This window comes from Ylistrum balloti, unplaced genomic scaffold, assembly GCF_031769215.1.
Source record: "Ylistrum balloti isolate Yb309-2 unplaced genomic scaffold, AGI_CSIRO_Ybal_v1 Utg369746, whole genome shotgun sequence".
Taxonomy (NCBI): Eukaryota; Metazoa; Mollusca; class Bivalvia; order Pectinida; family Pectinidae; genus Ylistrum; species Ylistrum balloti.
The window spans coordinates 343126-349125 of NW_026781953.1; positions in this window are offsets into that span (position 1 = coordinate 343126).

Here is a 6000-nt window from a genome sequence, read left to right on the forward strand (position 1 = left end):
TACAGCCACACAAAGTGTGTTGTTGTTTTTTAAATAGACACAAAGCAAACTTAATTGCGTTCTTATTTTTGTTTTCACATATGTGTTTGTTTATATACACTGTACGTTTCTGATCTACCGGACCTCAGTCCCGTTAAACAATATAACACATCCTGTATATTCATGTCTCACTGTGCGTGACCAGCCATATGTTAAAAATACATTGCCATTTTTTTCTTCACAGATATGTGTAGTCTACATTTCAGGTCTTAGAAGGCACATACTATTCTAACAGAGCATCGCATCTAAATATAAAATTGAAGATGTGATTTTAGAGTGAAATATATTTGCTAGATGAACCTGAAAACCGCGTGGTCAGGTTAAGTATTAATAGTGTTGGATCTGCATATTTTAGATTATAATCAACCAGCTCCTCTTTCTTACCACAAACGCTTCGTTGTTGGAGCTCTCTTTACAATTCCATAAGGCCATTAGCTTCACTTAGTTTTTTTAATCTCTGAAACCTATTATTTAATGTCATTCTTATTTAAATTTGTAATTGAAGACGCAACAGGTTTGTAATGATAAACAACTTGGTGTAAACGTTGATGATGGGCTAACGTGGTCAAGTCATATTGCATCTGTTGTATCCAGGATTAGACAAAGACTTGGTTTATTACGACGCATTAGTCCATATCTACCTAATAAAGGTAAACTTAGCTTTTTTAATTCTTGTGTTTTTCCACACTTTTTATATTGTAGTACTGTGTGGTCAGGTTGCAACAAAAATTTAATGGGAAAGCTTCTCAAAGCTCAGAAGCAGGCAGTCCGTATTATTTTAAATGTACCTTTTGACACACCCTCCAGTGCAATGTTTCAGCAACTTAGACGGATGCCAATTAATATGTATTACAAATTTAGAAGGATGTGTATGTTATTTAAATGTTATCACCAGACTGTTCCAGAATATTTGTCAAACAATGTATCACTAGTGAGGAATGGTCACAACAGGAACACTAGGTATGCTTCTGAGAACAATTTCGAAGTGCCAAAACATAGAACTGTGTTTTATTCTAAACAATTTCTTACTGACAGTATTAAAGAATGGAATATTTTACCCAATGATATTAAGAATGTCCACTGTTTTTCCACTTTTAAAAGAAAACTTGTTCAACACCTTATATTTATGTCTTAGATCTCTTTGTGATATATTTGACATTCTTATTCAACTTTTTTACCACCATATTGACCTAAATTTTAGACTATGCTATATTAGCGTATAACTATGTCAATTTTTATCTGTTTGCTATATTAGTATGTATGTATATTAGGCACCAGCCATTTAATTGATGAAATATTTTTGCATGAGTAATTGTGCATTCTGTGATAATTTTAATTAATGTCTGTGATATTTGTTTATTTTTTAATTTAATTTAAATCCTATTGTTGTTTAATATGAAGTTTGTAGTTTAAACTTGATTCATGTATGTAACGTAGTAGATTTTGACTAACATTATTTTACTAACCAGAGGACCATGTGGAAGATTAGCCGTTGACTAAACATGTTTTATATCCTTTATAAACAAAGTCACTTTTTAATGATTAAAAAAGCAAAGCGTGATATTATTTACATTAGGATCACGGTATGTGAGACACCAGTGCAGCTCTTTAAACTATGACTTATTCCGAGTGAACCATGCGGAAACCCTCTGCAGTACTTTCTTTGACTCGGAGAGTAAATGGTTTAAATTTACAAGTACTCTTTGACTTAGATTCAATTTTATTTGGTAACCAATCAATACCATTGAACAGCAACTCTGTAGTTTGTTTAAGGTGTTCAAATTTTGGGGGGAAATGTTTGACATCATCTCAGTGTCAGAATCCGATGCAACTCTATTAACATGTTTAATGTCTTAATGTTTAAACTAAGACACTTCACAATTAAAATGTTTATGATAACAATGTTGGCCCATATGGTAAAGAAGATTTGTGTGAATATCTCCGCGCATCTCGGTGATTGATTTTTTTCTTTTTTTTTCTTTTCACAAAGATTTTATCGAAACAATTTAATGAGTATAAGGCAACAGGCTAAAGTCTATATAAGCTCCATCCCTTGTGTGGACATTTACAACATGTATGTGTTCTAATAAAAGACGAGTTACCTCCCTTCTATCTTGTGAACGCGCAACCGATTCAAACATTTTTGGTCCGGTGATTATCTAATTATAGAACGAAGAACGATTGGGTGATAGAGATTTATTGAAATTATACCATTATCTCACACATGTAATATAATGAATATGAATGTATTTTTTTTTCTAAATTGTTGAATCAGACGATCAATCATTAAAGACGGAAATCCTCTGACAAGCTCAATCATTCAGGTGACGGATGAAAACAAGAAATTCAGCATACGAAGGAAGGAATCATGGTGAGTTTGGTGGTAAGATCTTTCAACATACTAATGACATATTAGATTTGGGAGCAAACAGTGTGCCTCATTTCGCGGACTTGTTTTTGTTTTCATACGAGGCTGAATTTATTGAAGAGCTTACCAAAATTCGTCACAAAGACTTTGTCAATTTCATTTTAGAGGAAGTAAATTGATAACGTCTTGTATTTAGATAGCTAGAATTGTATTGACCATGTCCATGTTATATTACCCAAACATAATTGAAAATCAAGGACACAAGTTCTATACCATAAAATCTATAAAATAAATTATTCATATTTAGCCATTACATCATCTAGTTCAGATTAAGGAGGATTCTGTCAATAATTGTCACAATTTGTCAATGATTCATTAATCAGACACTTTATGAAGTGATAATTTTAATGTACAAGTTCCTGTTGAATTCTGAACCGTTTGGAGGAGTTAAGTTTGTGTCACATCTAATATTAATTTGCTAATGATTTTGGAGATGAAATCAGTTGTGTAAATATCAATAATTGTTTAACCTTTCTATGATAGAAAATCGTGTATACTTATAAACTGTACATGTACCAGTTCAATAACATTTTCTTGAACGGAAGATTATTTGTGGTCAAAGGGCACATAACCTATATCTAATTTTGTTGTACACGCACACAACGTGTACCTATCACTGCTAATTGAATGGATTCAACACATTTTGTAGTGGCAGTGACAATGCCTTTCGCTATTTTTCTCTGACCGAATTACTGATGCACCTTATTCAAATTGAAACATTTCGAGATAGCAAGATTGAAAGTTGACAATTACGCACTGTGTCCAATTAACACTGCGATGAGCATGCTTCGGTTTCGTCCCAATCTTATAAAAGATACAGACATGACTTTCAAGTTAATTAGATCGGGTTTCGTCCTTTAAGTAGCCAGAAGTCCTATTGTTGCATTAGGTTGTATAACAACAACAGTGATATATTAGGTAATTAGGTCAAAATCAGTGGCTATGTTAGTATATACAGGTATAAAGGTCTGTTGGTGACTGTTAAAAATAGCTGCAGTTGTCTTCAAATTTTGTCTTGATGCATTTGTAATATTTTGTTTAATCTGATACATATACATATAATAATGTACAACTTATTCAAGGCCCCGAAATATATTTTCCGAGCTTCTTTAGATTTTATCTATAATATATACACGACGAGATGTATAGGTAGCGGGCTAATGCTGTTCAGTAATGTGTTATACCTATTATAAAAGTTTGAATAGGAACAATAACGAAATACTCCCCAATAAATCGGCTGACGTAACACAGCATAGACATAGCAATATTAGGTAACTGTTGAAATATATCAACTGTTTCAGGAATTCTAGAGAATATAATTGATGATCTTGTGAAAAATGTGCTACGGGCCTACTTTTCTTAAGAAAAATGCAAAACTACATTTCTATGACTTTCTAACCGGTAAGTAAAACCAGCGACATGAAAAACTGAAGTTTCATGTTCGAACAATAGTTAATTGAATTACAGTAAAACAGAATACACCCATCAACAGACCACACATGCACAAATAGTGCCATGGAAACCTTGAACGACAGTGTACAATTCTTAACAGGCGGGCTACAGAAAGCACTGTAACAATATACAGTCAGTGTTCTCAATACCTCTCAGGTCTTTTTAATATAACATATTTTGGAAAGAGGGTCTTGTACACCAAAATGATAACAAAAGGAACTAAAACAGTGACATCATAACTTTTACTGCCTGAAGTTTAAGATAAAGATGTGCGTTGCTTGTAACAAATAAAAAAAACGAAACCATAAAATTATTATGCCGCTATCTGCATGCAAGTTTTAATTCGCTCGAATACATTCAAATGAAAAATTATGTGCGATTTTCGTGGAAGATGTGAACTATTGGCAGATGAACTAACGACACAGGGTTCCAGAAATGCAGGTTGATGAAGACCATAGAGAAATTTTACGGTCGTCATGCTGATGTGATTGTTAAATATTCTATTTTCTTATGGGCGTGTTTGATGCTCGTTAGTACGCGTGATGGCTGCGTTGTTGTGTACCTTGTTCTCAATTTGGGACATGACATTCGTTTCTGGGGATTACCAAAGCTTCGTGGTTATTGCTGTCGATGATGAATAATTAGATTACCCTTCTGGAACGCATGGTCTTATTCCCTGCATCTTTTTAAGGGTACCCACGTTAAAATTTTTTTGTCTTCATTTTACTTAAGTTTCACCAAATTGGAGATACCCAACTTCAAAGCCAGTACAACATATCGTATTGTGCGACCTCGAGGTTCGTTTGATGTACGTCAAAGGATCAAGCTAGTATTATCGCTCTATCCACAAGGTCACACACGAAACATTCGATTTGTCCAGGAAATGTTTCTGGGGTGCAGAGAGCAACACTCAGCATAATCTGTGGAGTAACGAGGATGCTTCTGTCGTTTAGGACAATAAGCTTGAAGAAACTCTTAATGTAAATATTGTTGTAGTCAACAACGGACTAAAGCTATTTGTTAAATTATTCTGTGAAAATAAATTTTTAAGTAAGCATCATACTTAACCTAAAAGTATAAATTATGCCTCTACAACTATGTTAGGAAGTATGTCTAGAAAAGCATTTTTGTGTCTACAGGAATAAATCTATCGAAAATTATATTTACAAAATTACGGTTTGTGAATATCACCTGGAATTAACATCACGAAGCCTGAAAAAAAATCCAAGGGATCGATAACCCTATACGCATCGCTTGTTTTGGAAGATCAAGATCACAATATCTTCACGAGTACATTAAACATAGATTTTAAGGAATCATTATATTGGTAAACTCTCTCAAATAAAGCGCTCTTTGCTGATTATAGACTCCCGGGTAAACATGTGTTTAACTCTTGCCTATTCGTTATTCTAAACCAGGGGCGTAGCTTCCGTAGAAAGAAAAAGCCCGGGCTTACTCATTAAAAAAATCCGTGCATAGAGTATGTCGGACAAAATTACAAAGCTAAGGTTGAAAATAAATATCTAATATTTTTAATTAATTAAAAAAATATAAATAGAAAATTGTTGAATAGCAATGCCTAGTGAATTGGTTTTCGGAAATATATACACGTCATATTGTTCTACTTCTTACTATCATATCAACGTTTCCGATTATAATGTTGTTAAAGTGCAAATTTTCAAAACGAAGAAGGCTTCTGGATTACGGGCGTCGATCGACAAGTTTTTCAAATAAAATAAAGGCTTTTATTTCGTCAGGGGTTGAAGTTTGTTGTTAAATAGATAAAAAAAAACTGTCTCAGAAAACGATTCAAAACATCTTTGAAATCATAAAATTCATTTTCCGTCGGGGGGCTTCGCGATCCCCCCACCAGGCTGCCCCAAGACCCCTCGCCTGGGCTTACACATTTCTGCTGGGCTAGCTACGCCCCTGTAAACAGACGTTAAATGTTTACCAAGGTTAGATTAGATGCATTTTAAGTTGTTAAAGGATATTTCGAATTTCGATTATGTAATTTAAAAGAAATTTATTACCCAGACAGTCGTGTATACCATGATGAACTTGGCGTATATTTACAAAAT